Source organism: Pyrgilauda ruficollis, unplaced genomic scaffold (genome assembly GCF_017590135.1).
Source record: "Pyrgilauda ruficollis isolate IOZ18807 unplaced genomic scaffold, ASM1759013v1 scaffold35, whole genome shotgun sequence".
Taxonomy (NCBI): domain Eukaryota; kingdom Metazoa; phylum Chordata; class Aves; order Passeriformes; family Passeridae; genus Pyrgilauda; species Pyrgilauda ruficollis.
The window spans coordinates 6,624,086-6,646,204 of NW_024524934.1; the positions used below are offsets into that span (position 1 = coordinate 6,624,086).

Sequence of the window (22,119 nt, forward strand, 5' to 3'; positions counted from 1 at the left end):
ACTCTGAATCTCCTTGCTAATTCCAATAGTAACATGGGGAAATATCATATAAATGTCTCCAGCCATTATGCAGGACAGATGAATCAATCAGCCAGGCTGATGGATGCCTGAAAACTGGCAGCAGAAAATTTCAGCTTCTAAGGTATTAAGCAACGATGTGATTCACCACCAGCTGAAACCTCCATCAAGACAAAGTGTAATACCTCCTGGACAGGAGCCTGGGAAAGGTAGGATGGTGCATGCGCTCCCTTCCCAGCCTCCACTCCCAAGCGCCAACCTGAGGTGCTCTACAGAGAGAATGAAGCAGTCTTTCCAAGAACAGCATCTCCAACACTGCATTTGTCCAATACTCAGTGAACAAGCACCAGGAAGACACAGCTGGGAATGAGGTGGAATGGCCTTAGGAGGTTAATGGCAAAGGGCAGAGGGTTAATTGCAACCTCCTGGAAGTCAGAAGAAAACTGTAAGCAAAATGCAGCTCAATACTTAATGACCTCTGAAGATCCAGAGTATTCTTTCCCTGTTTCTCTGCCGACACACACTTCTTTCACACATACCTTCCTTTTTCTAAACCAAGCAGTGGTAACATCTCTGGTGAGGAGAAGGACTGGACAGGCCACTGGGGTGGGCTGCAGGAGATAGGACTGACTGGCCCCTCACCAGCCTGCCACACCAAATACCCTTGGGGCAAAAAGCCCCAAGCTTGGCTGCACAGATGGCTGCCAGGTAGTACCCCAGTTACTTCCCACGTGCTTCTGTACACATAAAATGATGGGAGCCAATCCTAAATCTGAGAATTTAAGTGACAGAGCATGAGAGCAACCCAAAAACCACAATGCCCCTCCAAGAGCGCCCTGAAAGTCTTTTCTGCACATGCTTTTTGGTAAAACGACGATACCATGCTGTGTGATGGCTGGTCTATGTAGAGAAACAATCTAAAGGAGAAGATGAATTTGAACTAAAAGAAGGCTCTTTAGACCAATTCAGCAGGATTGTACGAATTGCACACAGACAAGACAATATAAACTCTTAATACACCTAATATACCGGAGTAATGGTACTAAGAAAAAGGCACATGCTGTACTGAACAAGAGTTACTTTGTCTGTTCTCCTCCATGTTAAACCACACAGTTTTGCACATTCTTAACACGATTATCTAATAACAGTCCCTGCCTATATGTTTGGCTACACATTTTACATATAGCACTGCAGAACAGAGAGGTACTGAGGCAGGAAAAAGAAGGTATAAATGTGTGAAGCTAAATTATACATATTTAAGCAATCACATGCCTACCTGAAAATCTTGCACTGCATTCAAATTCGCATTTTGTAGGAAAGGCCTGGCAATATTTGGTCTGCTTAAATAAATATTTATTAATCTCAATATAAAAGATCAGACACCAAATTTATATGAGCTGAGCACAGTTCGGGCAGAAGCCAATAATAGCTGCTTTCAGAATTTGCAGCGTTGGAGTTTGCCAAATGGAAGTGACAAGTCTGGACCACTAAGAAAAATGAAGCCATTTGGTAAGTTATACGCTGCGTAATAAACAGTCTGTCAGTTTGCTTCTAATCCCCCCTCTTCCAGAAGGGTGTTTTTTTCTTCCCCTCACTCCCTGCCCCCCTTTCCTTTTTCGTGATGCACTCTGCAGAGCATGTACATATTATAAATTAAACAGAAGCTACTTCGGCTCTCTGGACCACACACCAAGGACAACTTAGACAGGTCATTGTTACCTAAACAGAATTTGGTTTTTTGTTTGCATTGTACATTTCCTTTCTGTTTTGACAGCAGGTTTTAAAAAGAGGATGTTACCCTCCTTAGAGCTTTGAATCATTTACGAAGAAAAGGGAAAAAGAAGAAGTTCTATGACAATAGCACAAAAGTAAAGCCTTGCAATTTTTCGTTTCTTCCCATGACATCTGTGGGTAGTCCTGTTCATAACGCCTTTGTTCCGGGCTGATTTACCGCAGTTTGAGACAAGACACCATTCAGAGGCTATTCCAGGAACCATGGAGGAAGTAGAAGGAGGATGCATCTAATTTGTTAGCTACTGTGACATCGCCACTTATGATTAATACAAGGCACTGAGTGAACAGAAAGTATTTCCTCCAAGCATCCTCCATCTGAGTGCATGATGAACAGGGTGGGGATAGCAAGTCTGCCATGACAGGTCTGCTACTTGCAACATGGTTTGTCAACTGTGCAAGGAAGGAAAACACCTTGTATTTCAAAAGCCATCATACGAGCCAGCTTGCTCGGCCCAGAAGAGAACTACTGGCATAAGTGGGCTAGCCAAGAGGGACTACTGGAGGAGAAGGTCCTGCATGAAAAACCCAGGAACAAGAAGCAGGTCCAGGAAAATTTCTTGCCTTGTTTGCATACATCTCCCAGCAAGCGGCTGTACATGCAGGAGTAGTTATTTACAGAAACATGGTCTCCCTCCTTCCTGCCTGACAACATTTGTGGGAGAAGGATGTAAATGTGTGCAAAACCCTTGAAGATCTTTTCATGGCAGACATTGCATAAGTACAAAGTTTTGAACACTTTGAAGGGAGGAGCTGGCAGAAACCATTCCGTTCAAAACGCTAAACCAAACAAGAACTCCACAGTCAATCCTTATCCCTACTGAGTCCTCCCTCTGGCAGGCTATGAGACCCTACTTTGGTGATAAGGAGCCACCCAGCTCGCCATGCCCACCCACCCCACCAAACCTATACATGTGGAGGTGCTGGAAGCAGCACTTAGGTGGCACATAAGCCACAGAAGGTTTGTTTGCAGCACACACACAGGTACAAGAATAACCCACTCACAGATCTCTTGGGGTAGCAGCTAGCCAAGGGAAAGTCATACTGCCAGAATAACTCAATCTCCCACTTTTCTGGCTGCTCCCTTGCCCCAGGGTTATCTGTGTAAAGGGCTAGGAGCAGGCTGCAAGCCAGGTAATTTGCTGTGGCCGTGGGAGCCTGCTCCTGGCACCCACCACTCCCACACACCACCACCATCACAACCAAAAAGCTCTCCAAGACAGCTGGTAACAAGTAAACTGCTATCCCTATACATCTTATCTGGAAAAGTCTGCTCCTGCCGGGCTCTCAGCACCAAAGTACAGGCACCTCAACCCACACACTTACGCTCATCTGAATTATCCTGCAATTTCCATCTACTGTTGCCATCCCTCCCCAATAAACAACGTCCCTGCTGTAAATACCAACCTAAGGCTGCCCAGCTGATGGGTCTGCCTCTTATAAAATGGGCACCAGAGCACTTAAGAGTGAGTTTATACTGGTCTCAAAGGCAACACAAGCTTTGTAAAGCAACTAAACAAAAAAAAATTTGCAAAATAAAGTTTTTAAAAGCTCCTCAACATCATGTGAATGGAGCAAAAACTTTCTTCTGCTATAAACTTTTCCTGTTTTTCTCTTTTTTATGCAGTTACTGCTTCTAGGAGCTTATCAAGAAAATAAGCCTGCTCATATTGGCAAAATCCCAGCTCACTCATTTTCTTAAGTAGCATGTTATCAAAACGTACCTACACAAGCTGTACTTTCTGGATACAAAGGAAGCCCTTATAACAACTACAGTAACACCACATTTGCAACCGGTTAGGTCACTCCTGAAGCCTTCCCTTAGACTCTTCCTTAGCCTGCACTTAGGTCAACCAATTCCTGCCATGGAGTGGCTGTCAAAGATTCAAGAGCACTTTCTCAGGCTCATGACTGATCAGCTCAGTGGATGACCCTGTCTACTCCTATTTGCTGTCACTGAACATAACCCTTGTCAAAATATCCTCTAGGAAACAACATGAAATGATGTATTTTTTACAGGGTGAACACAGTTTAGTCTTCAGACTTTGGCATTATTTCCATAATATAAAACACTCTACAGTTTTGATGGGAAATATCTAACTATTAATTCTAGAATAAATTACATTGTCTGCTACATCTGGTTGTTAATGTTCTCCACTATATACATCTCACCTTCGTAACACCTACAGAGCAATGGCAAATTTGGGACAGAATTCACCTTCACACCTCTGGCTCATCCAGGTTGTTGGGTTTGATACCCAGTCCCTGAAGCTGCAACACAGCCACAGCTCATCATAAGGGTCTGGAAAAGAAAACTGGGTAAAATCACGATTGTGCACACAGCCGTGCATCAGTGTCAGAGCAAGGCACAGTTTCACTCTGGCAGCATTCCCTGCTTCCAGTCAGCCCATGTGCCCATTGCTTCTCAGAAGGGTTCTGCTGCCTTTACAGGGAAAGGCCAAAGGATGGTTTCTGGCAGCCAGAGAGCCTGTGTTTGTCCTAGGGTGTGGTTAGACAATGTGATTGAGCAAGCTCCTGCCCTTGCCGGCCAGTCACCCTCCTCTCCATCCCCACTCCTCCCTAATTGCCTTTTTTTTTTTTTTATTGGGTGTCTAACAAATCAGCAAATTGATCATGTTTGCTCTGCAAACAGATGAAAGGTTGACATGATACAAAGGGCAGAGCAGAAGCCAGCAACTGGAAGCTGGTGAGGAAGAAGGAAGCACGACTCACCCCTTCATGCGGAAGCAAGCTACCAGTCTGGCTCAGACCATTCCATTTGACTTCAAAAACTGTATTTCCAATTACTAACCTTTTGGACTGAATAATACAGCATGCACCCCAGAATATTAACTGTTTTAAGCACATGTATTATTTCCTGATCTAAGAGACGGCATCCACAAATTCACAACATTCATGAGCATCTACTCCAGAAGTGGCTGCCATGCAGGGTAGGCACTACAGGACTGTTCTACAACAAAGCAGGAAACCCACTGCCCCACAAAAATCCTCAGAGATTCTCTTGGTGCTCCTCTGGCAGACAAGGAAGGACTGTGTTCAGGATTCCTTTTTTCCTGCACATTGCAACACCGAAGCATTTCCTGACAGAACTGAGCCACAGGGACAGGCTGTATCACTCCAAGGCTGAGATGAAACTGAAGGCGTGGGAGACCAGCACACCCTGCTAGGGCACAGAGCAACACACAGAGAAGGTGAATTGCCCCGCCCCCATTAAATGCTTATTAAAAGTGCCTGTTGTGGCCACCTTCTTAATACGCACACAACCACAGCCTGCAGCGAAACAACCTTTGGCTGAAGCTCTTCCTTTCCCCTCACCCATGATGCACCAGAGCCTTTCCTCCCACCACCCTCCTTCCCCTGGGGCTGCACCACAGCCCAGTCTCTCTGACTCAACCAGCCTCTTTCACACAGCTGGCACCTTCGACAATTTCCGAGGCATTAGCATTTTCCTAAAATAGTCTCAATCTCTGGCATTTCAACCATGCCTTTTGTTTTCAATCCCTCTGACCAGGACATCTGAATAGAATAAAGTCCAGTCAAAGTTTAATAGCAGGGGAACAGAAACAGAGAACTGAGCTGGGGCTGCTGGATGGGAAGAGTGGGGTTCTTCCCTGGCTGCATGTCCTTTGCTCCCAAATAGCTCCTGCTCCTCTGGCTACAGCAGTGACATTTTTTTCCTCCATCCCTGCCAGCTCTCCCAGCCTCTGGGCCTGAGGCACGGACACATTGCAACACAGAGACCATTGCTGAGCTTTGCCTGCCTTTCTGCTCACAGGGCAACCAGTTCAGAATCACTCTAGCTCACATCCATGTTAAAAAAATACAATCAGCAAATTATTCAATACTCCTAAATCCTCTTCTGGTTAGGAACTAGAAGACAAGTTTTCAGAGCAAGATGACAGAAACAAAGCTACTGTACATGCCCTGTTTCCCTAAGAAATTAGGCTTATCCATCCTCAGCGTGAACTGCTGGACACCTAAATTGGGGGTGGAGGTGTTTATTGTACTACACGTGTTTACTGTACTAACAGCATGCAAAAAAAAAGGTTCAAGGGGAGCCTTTGTCATATCCAAAACTAAACAAACTTTAACGTTTAAACTCATTCCAGATCTCCAACAAAGGAAGCCCCAAGTAGCAACTCTGCAGCTCTGCTGATCCCTGCCAAGAAAGTTCATCAAATATTTGGATGGAGTAAGCATTTGATTCCAATGGGAAAAAAATATTAAAAAAGGAGAGAAACACAGTCACATTTGGGAGCACAAGAGGTGGAAATTAATGCGAAATAAAAAAGACCAAGCCAGGCAGCAAGTTACAAACACCAAATATTGAAATTCCAACGCTGACCTGCAAATTTCACGGTTAATACGATGCAGATCCCTTTTCTGCAGCTGGGTTAAAAGTGCACAGCCCTCTCCTAGGCAAATCTCCAAGGAATTTCAAAGCTTGAATGAAAATACTAATTACAATGTACTAAAAACAGAGCAAGGAAGTGTGCGAGATGACTTTCGAGCACTATAAGGAAGAGAGGAAGAGACAGTTTGGTCACTGCTGAAGCCAGAGACATGCAGCAAGAGTGGCTCTGCCACAGCATTAACTCCTTCCTAATGAGACCAGGCAACTTGTAAAGGATTCAAGCGCTTGCAAAGCATTGTGTTGTACCTGTTATGATGAAGCTGCAGCACTTACACAATTAAGAAAGGAATGCTTAAAAAGAGTGGCTATCCATCCCCAGTATTTGGCATGACCAGCACAGCCATCATTTTTTGTAATTACAGGAAGACTGTATCTTAGCAGCTGGTTTTGCAAGGGGGAAAAAGCAGACATTTATCCCTCACAAGGTTAACTAGAAGTGTAAACTGAATTCCATGTTAAATTATCCCCTGTATGCCAAAGCCACAACATCTAGTACTCATTATTACTCTTTCAAAAGAAACAGTCCAGAGTTTACGCACACGTATGTTCTGAGGAGAGTATTTTATAAACCCCACAAAAACATTTACACAAAATAACTCAATTTAGGCCAGAAGAGCAAATCTCTCACATACAAAATGTCAGCCAATTAAGCTTTTAGCAGAGCACCAGGGAGACCGATTTTAGAAAGCTAAGCAGGTTTCTCAGTCTAGGAATGCCTGAAATCTGTTTATTCTCAGTCAACAATGACTTTCTGCCTTCTGCCAATTACTGAAGTAGTGGGGGGAAAATGGATTTACTCTCTGCTTTTACAGATCAGTTGGCTTAGCAAAAGCTAAACTCATACACAGGCACCTCACAACCCTTCTCATTAATGCAAGCAGGCAACAACAAAAAATTTGCTTTAATTTCCCCATCCTCAATCTGCTTATCCTTTCCTACCAACAACTGGAAATGGCTAGCGCTCCCATGGCAATCTTTCCCCTCCTGCCGCTCAGGCTGCAGGACATAGCAGGGATTTCAGGAAGAGCTGGCATGCAAGGACACAACCACGGGCTGTCCACCAAACCCATTGAGCACCCACAAACTGAGGGACCTGATAAGCAAACAGACTTCAGGTTTGGAAAAAGCCCTAAGATGAAGCTCCTCAAGGCCATAACGCCCTGCTGCCAAATGGGGAGGTTCACTCCTCTGCTTGCTCTGAGCCTTCTGCTCTCTTTGCTTCCCCTTCCATTGAGCCCCAGAGTCACACCACGCATCCCATCTCTCCTTCTCTGCGGCTCTGGTCTCACAGACATCTCTGTGGACCAAAGCAATTGATTAATCTGACCTACACCACCCATTTTCATAGCAGCAAAATACATCAAATCATCATATCTTCCTCAACAGCAGTCAAACACACCTTCTTCACCTGTGCACCTGTTGTGTTGTGTTTTTGTAGGCTTTAGACGAACTAAGTTGTATTTTGGACTGCTCTGTTGCATCCCTGTTTTAATGGTTCTGTCCCGATTGTCTCCTTCCCCCGGCAATGTCAATCTTCCTACCGCTCCCCCGATCCCCAAGAAAACATTGTATCTCTCTGCTGGCCCCTCCCTGGTACCCTGTCCATCACTGGGTAACCCATCCCCTTTCTCCAGAAAGGCCTACCTAGGGCATCGAGTGATGGGTTCAGGGGCCGGGGCCCTCCCCTAAGTCATGCCCATCGCTACCTTCATTGTCAGTCCTCCCCTTTCCCCACACCCCCGTGTCACCATTGGCCTGAGGACAAACTCCGTCCCTGTTCCCTCCCCTCCTTATAATTCCCGGCACAGCCCAGGTCAGGGTCTGGTTTGCCTCCCCGGGTTGTTGGTCCTCTTGTGGATTCCAGATTTTCCCCCAGCCAGAGTCCATTCTTTTTCCTTCTGCCGCTGCTGCTTTACAGTCTCATCCTGACAAGGTGAAAGCCTTGGCCGCCCTCCTGATCCTGCGAGGAGCGGGAGGGTGTCCCTGTGCTGCTAACCATGCCAGAGCTAGCCGGAACACACCGAAAGAACGTGTGGACAGACACGGCTTCGTGCACCCTCCCTGGCTCCTGCCCTCAGCCACTTCAGCACATTTATCCATCAGAAAACCTGCTGGTCCCACACAGACCTTCACCGGAGCCAAAACCACCAAATACTGCTCTTGGGGTTGGGATAGTTCATTTACTGATGAACTCCGAGCAGCACTTTGCAGGCATCTTGTACTCATTAAAATTATATTCTTCTTGTCTGTGTTTCGTTCCAGACTCAAGGTTTGAACATAACCTTATCTTGGAATAAGTCCCAAATAAATTTCCATTTCCCAAAAGACAGGTTTTCTCCGAGGCAAGTAGTGGAAATTTGCAACATATTATTAAAAAGAAGCAGCTTTACCTCTGGCCAATATCATGTATTATCTGGATGTCATCAGAGGTCCTGGAAAGTAGCTTATTCCTAAAACCCTGGAGGCTCTACAGTATATATGATGCTTACCAAGTATACTAAAACACAGTACCTTATTTAACTTTCACTCAGTTACATAAGCTTTTGGAATTAAAATAAAAAGCTAACCTCAAACTTAACATATTTAATCTTCTCATCATAACATACTTAGAAAACCCAAGTGCTAAAAAGCAAACAAATATATGTGCACATACAGTCCTTCCCTTACCTCTGCAAAACACTGCAGGGATGATGCTTGACCACCTACAACTGTGCCTTGTGTTTGTATTTCCACCTTCAGTTACTAAGGGTATCCTACCCTAGGAGCATTATTTTGACTGTCAGCATCCCCCAAGACTACCTACACCCACAGGAGAAAAGCACTGAGCACAAAAGTTAGCTAGCAACTACTAGCAGAATGTGGCAAACAAACTCTGTCTGTTATTCCCCCTAGCCAAGTACTGGCAGGGGAAAAAATGAAAGTTTCTCTGCATGTTCTCCACATGTAACACAGACTACCCTGCCACTGCAATGCTAATGCTGCTGTAATAGCAAAAATGCCCCAGCTGGTGAGGGTCTACAACACTAATGAGGAGAAACTAACTCTCACCCGTTGTGAAGCCAATTTACTGGGCTTATGAAATGCAATCAAGACATTTCTGCATAGATGATGTATCATGAATAAAACAATCATTCTGTTGAAGAATATAACAAAGAACTACAGCAAAACTAAAAAATAATCTAAAATTCATAAAGATTTCTACGCAAAATTTAGAAAACTTTATTTTTTTTCAAATAAGCAAGAGAAGTTTATTTCATTATAAGTTAGGGGGCTAAAGGCATAATCCCAACTTGAGTACACTGTCATGCTGGGTTTGAAGGGGCAAGTCCTTCTCACAGCACTTTGGAGTAAGGTAGGATTCCAAGAAGGTTAGTGCTTCCAGTTCCACACTGAAGACATGTGGGGTTGTGGGAATTAATATAGTGGTTGCTGGTATTTGCACAGCAGAAGGGACAGCCAGAAACATCAAGATGATGACTGGCCTACAGTATTTGTATTAAATATAACTGAAGATACTTTGAGGCACTGTGCATACTGGGTAGGTTACCAATACCTGGCATTTTTCCACTTGAACTACTCACCAGCATGAAAACAATTCATACTACGGAAATTATTCAGCATTTATGAAATGTTGTAAAAAGCAAAAGGAAAATCCATTTAGTCACCTGTCAATCCTTCTGTTGTGAAAACATCACATTTAAAGGCTATGGGGCTGCTTTTAAAAAAATATCATAAATTTCTTTACTTTCTGAATTTAGACAGTTTCAGTAAACTCCATCTTGGGGAGAATAAAATGCCTCAGGATAAAGGAAATTATCTCAGGAAGAAACGGCAGTATATTTCTATACAAGGATTTGCTATCCGGATATGATAATTTCTTGAAACCTCAAACAAAATACCACAGCATGCTAATCTGCTCTTTCACAGCAGGTAACCTCAGACATCCTATAACTCTACAGCATGTTCATTCTTGCCTTGTTTAAAGGCTCTGATGAGTGCAGAAACCAGCCCCAGCCTTTCCTCCTGCTTACCAACCCTGTGCCCTAACATGGATTTTATTTCATGTTGCAGATTTAAGAAGTTACTCCATATCTTCCAGGAATATGCTTAATCTCCCTGCAGTTTTATTCACTTTTTAAATAAAAAATACCATTTTTTTAAAAAGTGGTGTTTCAAGAGGGATTTTAAATTTCACTGGAGTCAGGAAATTAACAAGTGTTCCACATTACTCAGTTCTGCCCGGCTGCCACCACAGTGAAGTCACCCCATTCACCACCAGCTTGAATGACATCGTGCAGCTCAGGTTCACGCTGCAGCCCATCCCTCACCCTGCCAAAGCCACAGCTGCCCCAGGAGCAACCCAGTTCAGCACTGCTGGACTTTCCTCATCCTCCTGCAAAGCAAAGTTCAGTTCTTACCGCTGCAATAGCCAGCACTTATCGTTTCCCCTCTCCTTTCCACAGATGACCTTTTGCCTTCCAATCCAAGAGGAAGAAGATGGAGACAGCGACCACACGGTCATAGTGCATATCACGGAAACGTGTTACGGAAGCAGAGGAGATCGGAACAAAGCTTATTCTTCCAGAGCAGGATTCTCAGCATTTCATAACACTAAGTAATAGCTCAGTTAAACCTTTCACTACAGTTGAGTCAGAAACTCCAGATCTCAGTAAAGGAAATTGAAAAAACACTCCTCTCTGTAAGACACTGATAAAAAGACTTTCCCAGAATGACAGTATCCTGGCCCTTACTGCTCAAATATAAAGCCAATGCTTGCTGTAAAAGACAAGCCTAAATGCTGCTTTGGACAGGGGCAGAGAAGCCATAGTTTATGTTTATAGGCTGTAATCTAATTTCATGCCTTCCTCTTACTCTCACTACCCTGTCTTAAAAATTCATGTTTTACTAGATTCATGAAACAGCTATAGCTCATAATGAGATAAGTCAGCTGATATTGTCGGTGGGGTGTTTTGTACCAAACATTAACACTAATTACATAAACTTTACACTGCACTTTGTTTGCTGAACCCACACACTTAAACTGCTTGTTGTGTTACTGCAAACAGTTCATTAGCAATAAGTTTACAGGCCTGGGCAGCATTAACCTTTCCTCAAAATTGTCCCAAGTGGAGAATGTGGACCTTGTGCTGTTAATTACAGGAGGCACTGCCAGACTCCCAGGTGCTGACACCATGCTGGGGTAGCACCTCCACCAGGAGCTGGGAGAACTTTGCATCCCCAACATCATCCCTCTGAGCCCCAGTAGGGACAGGGACAGGCAGGCTCCTCCATCCCATATATGGTTCATAAATTTTGTCCCTAAATTGAAATAGGAAGGCATCAAACCAAGCTATCTGTATTTTAAATGCTGTCATAACTTTTCCGACTGCACACAGTTAAGGAGAGCATCATACTGGGTCTCCTGATTCAGTTTATGGTTCTATGCAGGAGAAATGCAGCCAGCATCTCTTCAGAATAGGCTGCTCAAATGCGGGATTCCTGGATCAATTACAAATTAATCAGTGATGCAAAATATGCACAGGCCTTGTTTCCAATAAGCTACGCACATCAGTTCTGCAGTTTGGGAATAAACTTACACCATAGGCACCATGTCAAAATAATTTTAAAAGTGACAGCAGGTCTGTATTTTGTCTTCAAATTGCTTTGCAGGTATAAAAAGGAGGTGGTAGATGAGAAGTAAGTACGTGATAAAATCCAGCCACCTACTGTCCCACAACACAAAAAAGAACTTCTTTAGACAACAAAAAGATAGACCCAAATATGAAACAAAAAACATTCCTGACCAGAGTTGTGTTCATAGAGTAGATAGAAGAAATGCATTAACAACAACAAAACAACCAAACCAAAAAGACAAAAAAATCCAAACCCGTAAAATGCATTTCAGAACGTGGTTTCACTGACACACTCTGTGCCTTAAACTAATGTCAAGAATGCTCAAAAAAATATTCATAAATACAGAAGCAAAATTCTTCTTAAGTTCTCCATACAATTATAGAGAGTCTAGAAGAAGCGAGAAATCTGCAAATTTAAACCCACCACGAAGATACTGAATTTGAGCAGATTTTGTCACATATACACCAGTCCGAACAGGAATAAGCACGTGGGGAATAGAAGAGAAGCCCAAGGCAGAGCAGAGCTGGACCGGGCACGCTTTGTTAGCAAGGGGCAGCAGGGGAATTCACTTTGCTGATAATAAAAGAGAAGTATTTTAATCTCTTTCACAAGCGTAATCACGAATACAACTGAAAACCATGACGGACCAATTGACGGCTCGTTACAGGGAACAATGCTTTTTGTTTTCTAAAGCCGGCTTTCTCAGATCTTCCAAGTAAAGGCAGACACATCACAGATTTCAAAGGCAAGGGAGCTGTTTAAAATTAATTTCAGTTCCAGTTGCTGCAGCAAGTGAAGAAAACCCATCTTCTCCTATTCGGCCATTTGCTTCAAGTGCTGCCTCGCAGAAGGATGTGCAGAAGATGTTCATCCTTGAGCCACCTCGGCTCCACACACTCTGCCTTGCCCAGGTTAAGAGTAGTTTTGTTATCAGTATGCTTTAACCTCAGGACATACTTCAGGGAGACAGATACACCACCCTCTAAGCACACATTTCAAGAAACCATATCCAGCTATTCTGCTGCGTGCAAACAGCTATTTTGTATTTCAAGATCAAAACACAAGCAAACAAATAAACAGAGGGCGATCCAACTGGAAAAATATTTTTGATGGGAGGAAAAGACTTTGCTAATCAACTATTAGAGGATGCCAAACTGTCTAACACTCAATTCCAGTATGACACAATAACATCATAAGTTAAAACGAATGTACATGCAGTTTATTCACTGATTTTAAGTAGTTCATCTTAACACAGTAGCACATCTGTTCTGCAAAGGTTTACCCAATACTACCCCCACCACATTCATTCTCTTGGCAGGGCTGTTGAAAGCCTATATTTCCTCAAGGGATGTTATCCGTAATCGAAAATGTGGGTGAGAGATGTGTGTTTGTTTAGCAAATGCCAGCCTCACTGGGCATCAATGCACAAACACTCACGGTCAAACAATTCCCACAGTCCTGTCCCACAACACATAGGCCATCTCTCCAGCCCCACTGAGTCCAGGGAGCAATCTTGAGGACTTCAGACTTCTTACTAAGAAGGCAGCACACCACAACAGCTTGCAGCAGCGCTAAGGCCATGCTAACCAAACCTGCACCACTGCAGAATAAATCAGCAGAGCATAAATGCTCTCAGTCACGCTTCCAGCACACCACAGATCACCCATTTCAACTTCTGGTGCAAGGCGATCAATACGAACCTCCTAAAAAATTCCCTCTGAAATGCATCGGTGCTTTTGAGTTTCCCTATTTAGTGCCTTGCGTTCCTTTACAAAAGATTTGTTCATGGTTTTCTTGACAAATAACAACATAATCGTAAATTGCGGTATTATAACAGGGTTTATGGACTGAGACCTTCCAGGATATTTATCGAGCTGCTGCATTGGGGAGGTAGTTTCCTTTTTGTACGTGCCCTTGCAGGAACGAAGTCAAAAGCAGACCCCAATGCTAAGGACAGCCCACCCACTGCAGAGCAGCAGGAACTATGCAAAGGCACTGCCAAAAAGCAGTTAGTTCATTCTGCCAGGTTAGGGTGCCCCGAACCACCCCACTGGTGCCAATATGCTGTGCTTGCTGCCTTACTCACACTTGCCATGAATTTGCTAGCTCGTGACACAAGATCAGTCTTTTGCAGAGCATTTCAAGGTGCTCTGCTGTGTCTGCCAATGCCCAAAAGTTTGCAGGGCTCAAAACCTACAGGGTACATTCCAGACTCAAGACAGTGGAAAAGTATCCCTTCAGGGAATTCAAGGTGAAGATAAAGGCATGAAACAAGAGGAAAAAAAAACCAAAACAGAATAAACCAGACAGGAAATACTGTAGGAATGCCTATTGACTAATTATAATTATTTTTTAAAGACTTAACATTTTGTAATATATTAAATGCTCTATGTATGCTTTCCTGGTAGCCCTTATAAACCCAAATCCAGCACTCTGCTTGCCTTTTTAATTCCTCTAAGCCTCTGAGAAACTTTAAAATATTGCATATATAGATGAAAAACTTGTATATTTGGTTTCCATTCCATTTTTTTTTTCCCTCAATAACAGTTTTGCAAAGCGTATTTCCAAAACCTTGAGAAACTAGGGGCATGACCAGCAGCCTTTTGACCTGAGGCACCCTTCATTCCAGACAGAGTTGGAAAACCCAGACTGAAAGGTTTACTTACAGGGTATTCAGCTCAGTTTAGCTCATGTGGTAGCAGGAGTTTTCACAGAAGCTTTTGTACAGTGCTGTCTATGGCTCACTCTTTCTGAAATAATCCCACCAGAGTGAAAAAGTCAAGAATCTGAATGATGTGGCTCTACCAAAAGTGTAATTTATATCAAAGTACAAATTAAAACCTCTAAGGATCACAGAGGCCTGATATATTTTAGCACAGAAAAAGAGACAATAATGGCTGGCTGGCTACCTTCTGTTTCTCTGTCATCCCCATTATTAAACCACAGAACAAGCTCTTCTACAAAGGAGGGCCTAATGATCACTAAATATACCTTTAGACTTTAATTTACGCAAAAACCCTGATTAAGTGCATAGAATTAGCTGAAAATAGCAATACAGCTGGCCACCTTTGGCAGATTCACAACCAATATACTTCATCTATTTGTAGCCACTTCCTTTTGACTGCACCACCTTCAATTAGCTGCCAAGTTGGAAAGAAGAGCAAATGTTGTACTTCTTTTTAGAGACTGCGGAATTAATTCTTTGTATTTTAAGATCAACAGTCCTCACTTCAAAAGCACATAGAGTTTTAGTCACTTAAATCTACCCATTATTTGCTTAAGAAACTCTCTAGACTGAATTTACAGGATGTGACACCAAGCAAAATTTTCCCCAGCACAGGCTTGCACCCAAACTTAGTCCACATTTCACAGTATAGGGAGAAACAAAATGTAAATGAACAATGTAAAATAATGTTTTTTCAAATCCAGCTGTTAAAATAAAGCATATTTTCCTTTTAAACATTTTTGTCTTTAAATCCAAGTACGGTGTTAGCAAAGCCATTGTAACATGGCTTTTTTTACCCAAACCTGATTTTACAGATGTCGCGTGCATGAACTGCCATGCTCTGAGATCTTTAGGTACAAGCCTGGCAGGGATGGAACCCAGTGTCCTGTCAGTAAGGTACTCAGCAGTGCTGGGTGCCAATAGGAAAAGCTTTGTTATGGTACAGGCCTCACAGAAAGAAACATCCCACATAATTCTCAATTTCATCCATAGAAAGTCAACCAAAACAGTTAAGTGCACACAGCAAATGTCAATGTGACTTTTCTCACTACTCCAGTTGACTAGTTCTGGCATTTTTTTGGTGCTATTTTGTCTCTGCTCTCCCTTTCAACAGTTACAGAAATAAAAAGTCACATAACATCCACAGCAAAAATTTATAGGCTGTCTTTACCCCATACCAGCTCATGATGCACATGGTTGAAAGCCAAACCACTTCCAAATGAATCTGCAATCAATTTTAAGACATTCAACAGGTCTGTCAAGTGAAGCACGCAAGCAATGCTTCATCTCTGTTCATAAATACAAGGTGGGACACAACAACGTAATAAATACTCTGAAACATCACTGTAAGAGAAACACCACAGCTGACAGCCCAGCCCAGTTAGGTCCAGTGCATCACCCAAGAAGCCTTGTGGTCACTGAGGGGAGAGGTGAAGTTAACTGCGGTTCAGGTATCGCTGCCACTGCATCTCCTTTGGAAAGCCAAGACAGACAACACTCAATACAGCCTGGCAGGGCAAAGGAAGTGGGTTAGAGGGGCAGCTCCAGTGCTGGAGTGCTACACAAGTAATTTCTGGCAGTCACCCAGGGGAAATTAAAGACGCAGTCACACTTTCCTGCAAGACTCAGAAAGGACAAACAGATCAAATGCTGCTCCAAACTCACAGAAAACAAAATCATCCTGCCTTTACATGTCACAAACCCAAGCAAACAATTCTTCCAACCCATGACACTTGTCATGCCTCATCGTACAGCACATGGTGGAATTCTTTTTAAAGCCTCTCTTTCTACCCACTGCAGAGCCAGGCACTAGTAGCTGTTTGGAAATATCCACAGTTGTTATTTTTCCAAGAAAGAGGCTTATACCTTAGACACAGTCAGGACCAACCTTAACTCCATCTGGCTGTTGTAAGCAACATGAATTTTGGCATCCTTACCACAGGTAATTGTCACAGACAGACCAGTGACACGACACACTGAGCCCCTGCAGCAGCAGTTCCCTTCAGTCAGACCTTGCTCCCTTATACACCTTATATATTGACCCATGAGGTTAATCCTCATTGTCTGAGCCTGTTACTTCCTGCTCAGCCAGCCAACAGAAGCCTGAGTCTCCAATGGCCTGGGCCTGCTCTTACTGGCCAAATTATACAAGTCAGGTAATTCCGTAACTGATCACATATTTCCCTTGTAATTTTATAATTATTTACACTTTGAGGCCTACAGGCCAGCTGTAGGCCACAACAGGAAATCACACATAATCGAACATATGCTCTCAAATCCTCTATTTAATCGTACATTAATTGATAACATACTAGCATCTACATATATGTCATTTCTAACAGGTCATAGAAACAACACAGTCAAATCACATTCTGTCTCAATGATCCATATTTTGTCCAAAAAAACATCTAGGCCTTGGCCTCACCACACCCCTCAGCCTCAACATGCACAATCCCAAATTTATAAAATTTAAAGTGATATTTCCTGGTGTATTGGACTTGTGTGAAGTCATGGCTATGAAAAACCAATTTTTCCATCACCACCAGAAGACCAGAATCACCAGGTGGGGAAAGTAACACTTTCAAAGTAAAATTTCTACTGCAGTCACGGGAGAGGGTAGGGGGAGAAAAACCGAACAAAATAAAATTTTTAAAAAGCTGTTTGCAGTTGAAGTATCACTGAATTGTTTTAACATGCAAAATAGAAAGAAAAGGTATTGAAAACACTAGAACAACTTTTCTCCTGTTCTGAGAAAGTGAATCTACATAAATTACATAAAAGGAAAGAAAATACTTTTTTTTCTTTTTTTTTTTTTTTTTTTTTTTTAAGTAACTCGTTCAGTGTCTTCCTTACAGCACAGCAATAATTTTCTGGCCATAATCATGTCCAGCTTCACTCCACACATGATCCAACATCCCCAAAACTGCTTCTGGCGCAGGAATGCACTGATTATAAAGTTGCATGGGACTTACACTACATAATAGAGAGGCATCTCTTCCAGGCTACACAGCTCCTCTGACACACTGTCCAACAGGAGAACTGCTGCAGACCAAGAATCAGACTCTGAGTTCTGGTCCTTGGGCCATTACAGTTGGTGTTTTTTTGCAGCTGCAAGCAGCAAAGGGAGAGCAACTAGAAAACCAGACTTTAGTCTAAAAAGCTGTACAACAGGATAGGATTTAACATATCACACAGCTGAAGAAAGCCTTTCACTCAAGTCTTTGATACCCACCTACCCATCTATCTACGAAGGAAGAAACGCAGCTGAGCAACAAGGCTATGCAAACATTTCCAGGTTCTAAAATGATCGAGCCAGTCAGGCTTCCCCCTTGTGGTTTGCATGTCGTCATCAGCATTGCTCCGTGTTTGTATAGCCTTATAGCTCAAACATGTTTTATATGTCTTTGGAGGATGAGTGTCCATATTTATGAGTTACAGTGATTGCTTCTTCGTGAGCAGTGCACAGACATGTGCAAAACAGAGGTTCCCAAGACTGTAATCCTGTCTCCAACTAGAATACTGTAAAGGGAAAAAGAGAGGCAGGAAACCAAACCAACATACAATGGTACTGACACATTTTATTAGGAAGGAGCATATATAAATTAAACAATGCCACAACAGCACAGCCCCAAGAAATCATCTCTGCTACAACTAAATCTTAAACAGTAACATTCTCTGATGGTAAGGTAAATAATCTAATTTTCTATATTTACTTAGTATCTTTCAACTTAAATATCCCACAATATAAATGGTATTTTTTAATGCATGTGCATCTCTCAGCCACCCCTTCCATTCTTATTCTTCGCCTTCCTCCCTTCCCTCCAAAATTATGTTGCAGCATTGGGTATATAAGCTGGTACAGGGAACTAAAAGCAAAGAATCCAATGGGGAAGAATGTACTCAGGAAAGATCTATTAAAATTCAATTGCCAGTTTTTATCAGATGAAGATCTCACCTCCCAGTTAACTAAAGTTTGAGTGGGATTAAGACAGAAATGTGCACCAAAACTACAATGGAGTAGGAGTACAACACCTGTGGTTCTTCAGCTTTACTATGCTTACACATTAGGAAACGACAGCCATAATTTTCAAACGTGGATGCAAGATCAAAGGCATCTTTGGAATTTCTGTTGGCATTTTATTTCTAACCAGGACTGGGTCAAGCCCAATGCAACATCTCTGGGTCTACCCTTAAAAGGCTACTACAATTTTTGTTTCTAATCAGATGCTTGGGTTTTTAACTGGTTGATTTCCAAGGTGTCTTTTTTGATTGCTAAGTACAAAGAAATAGAGGCAACCAGAGCATTTGCTAGGACAATCACAATATTTAACCCAAAACCAAACAGTCTAACATTTACCTTCATATCTGACAGCCTCTTGAGGAAAGTTTCTTCATCCAACAACTACACCCTCCCCTACTCAATACCTATGATGTAGGAAAACTGGCACTAAGCATTTTTTAAGACTAGCCCAGACTTCCTTGGCCGTAAGTTTAAAGGAATTGAAAAGCAGCAGCAAACCTCCAGCCCAGTGAGGGTAAAGCCATCACCACAGCCACAAGCAGTGAGGATATCTTTCCACAGTCTGCAGTCAGCCCCTTGCCATTATTACAGGCATTTCTCTCTGTCTAATCCCAAAAGAGACTAAATGGCTAAGATTTTAAGTCACATCTATATGCATTTCAAATTTAGAATTCTAAAAATGGTCTTGCCCGTGTATTTCAGAAGCTGCCTATAAACAACTCCTCTATTCATATAGGTCTAAAAGCAGAAGAGTATCTTAGCTGTAAGACCAGATGTAAGCTGAACTTGTGCCCATGAACTCAGAAGGAAAGCCAGTGTCAGATACCAAAGAATCAGACACCCATGCCAATCTGCATTCTTCACACCATATATTTTTAAAATAAAAATTATTTTACCATGCTACTAGTAAAATTTAAATTTAAATGCAAAATCACACCTGCTCAGATACCACTTACTCCCTCCAGTGTCATGCACAGCATAAACCCTGTTGCTGCTGATGAGCCCTGACCTGACCCACTCAGCTCTGCTAAGACCAGGGGAGGAATGGAAAAGACAGGGAAATGGCAGATCTGGAGCGCCCTGGAAGCAGCAGAGCCAGCACTACTTAGAAACTAATTTCTCAGCTTGGCCCCACTCTCATTTAACTCAAATGGATTGAGGAAAAAAAGCTACATTACCACAGTTGCTTCTGAGCCAACATTTATTCTGGCAGGCTATCATCAGAGCGATTGAAGTTTTTCTCTCTCTTTTTATCCTACTGAAGTGTTATAATAGGAGCAATAATACATTTACATTCACTTTATTCTTCCTTAGTATACAGTTCAAAATTCTATAAATTACACTGACGTAGGTAGCAGAGGCATTTGGGCTGTACTGCTTACATCCTCCAGGCACTCAACCTCTCTACTGTATGCTACAGCAAGGACTAATCCTGACACTTCACACCAGCTACTGAGATTCTGATTAAACAATGCTGCCTACAGAATGCATTCTCCACCAAATATTGACATCATGGCTCTGGATAAATGGCTTCAGGATCAGCAAGATCCACTCACAACTAGTAACAGAAATAGGGAAATGGAGAGGCTGATCAGAGAAGATGCATCCTTTCCAGCACAGCTAAACCTAGATTGATTCTGCTCAACCTAAAGATACTAAGTAATCATTTTACTCAACCCATGGCAATTACAGAAGTTGCTGATGACTGGTGCTAATCAAGCATTTGACTTTGTGCTGGCAAGCCAGTCAACAATAGCATCCACCACATGTAAGCCATCAGTTTGCAAATAAAGGAATCTCAGATTAAAACCAACATGGAAATGGTCACTGAGATGTGAGTCTATTTATTTACCACAATAAACAGGCTATTTTCTAGTGCTCCTAAAGATGCTGCCTGCATAATTTCCAAACATTTACTTTTTGTAGTTGAAATGAAGACAGATGTTTCAAGAGTTGACAATCTCTTCCCCTTACTGTTGGAAAGACTCATAACAGAACCAGCCCCCACCTTTCTGCACACAACTGCATGAATAGTTTTGTAAAAGGCTGCTACTTGCTGCCTGACTAACCGTCACTCAAAATACAATATGGCTATCAAGTGTTTCACACCCCTCTGCAGGCACTAGTGCTCATATCAGGGACAAATCTTGCCAATTCTTCCTGCAAAATGTCACAGAGACACAAATCTTCCTCAGTGCCAAAACGCTTTGTGAAAGACTCTCACTCTTTTCTTTCCCCATTACTGCAATATTCTTTTACTCCACAGTGATGAATCCCATCAGAATATTTCACAGAAATCACTTTTATAACTACTGTGCTGGCTCGGTCACTTCTATCTTTGCATTTCTCAACTAATTCCCTTTTCTCTGCTGTTTCACACTTTAAAGCCCTCTACAATCTATCTCCATCTTCTCCGTCATCTTTGCATGAACAGTCCAGATGTTGAATCGCACCTCTGATTAATCTACTGCCTATTTTTCAAGCCATAAAAGAAGCAAATAGGCCCAATTAGCTTTATTCCTTTTTTAAGCTACATCAACTCTATTTCTGAATTTTAATCTCTACTAGAAGGAGAATAGGGTTAAGGCAGCACATCTTCTAAAGGTATGTTTATACTCAGAAGGAAGCTTTGGCAGCAATGCAGAGTCCATGTTTGACAGCTCTCCATGGCTCCTTACATCTAAACATACCAGTACAAAACCAGTAAAATTATTTTTGTACAGTTCTACAAACTGCAAGTACAACTGGTTTTCCTAAAACAACTCTTAAGGGTTCATGCTTATTCAATGCTTAAATGAGTACTAGTCAAAAAATAATACTATTCCTTTCTGTCTCATCTGTATGGGAAAATAGTCTACACACATTTTAATAAATGGAAAAGAAAATGCATCCAAAACAAGGAGCAGAATTATACCCGAGCTTTCTAATGTTGCACATTTTCTTGATACCAATACGCCCTTACTCATACATGTACTAAAGCAGTAGCTACATGTAGTTTCTGCAGGAGGTGAAAATTGCATGATGTTAAGAATAAAACAGCTAATAAAAATTAGTTCTGTCAACGCAGTTAATAGACTTGACACACAGAGATTTCATTAAATGACATATTTCATACAAGGCTTAACTGTTGAGTTCTACAGGGCTATTTTTATATAGGCACTCTTCTGACTGAGATTACTTTATTGACGAAATTGAGAATGGAGGCCTACACGTGCAAAGCTCCACTCTCACTACAATTAAACCACAACAGGACCACCACAGTAAAAATTTTCAAATTCAAAACTAAACTAAGGATATTTCAGATATCACAAAGACAAAACATTTTCCTGATATTTTACTGATTCAACCGGCAAGTGAAAAAGGCTTTTACACATAAGAAAAAAGGATGTATTTCAGACCCATTCTGACGTAAGTACTGCTGAATTCTGGGCTGGGCACTCTGTACTTCCCCACGTCCACCCTGGCAACAAAACCCAGCTCCAGGGCAGCTGCTAA

At 42.3% G+C, this 22,119-nt stretch overlaps 1 protein-coding gene across 2 annotated transcripts in view; it reads right to left on the reverse strand.

Moving 5' to 3' along the window:
* Window positions 1-22,119, reverse strand: part of JARID2 (jumonji and AT-rich interaction domain containing 2) — a 213,842-nt gene that overhangs the window by 168,649 nt on the left and 23,074 nt on the right. The window contains exon 1 of one of the 2 annotated variants that reach the window (XM_041475331.1): window positions 10,663-10,843. The exons of the other annotated variant lie outside the window; for it this stretch is intronic. The gene's annotated coding sequence lies outside the window, so the exon portion shown is untranslated. Of the gene's footprint in view, window positions 1-10,662; window positions 10,844-22,119 lie in introns of those variants that run through there. 2 annotated transcript variants of the gene reach the window in all.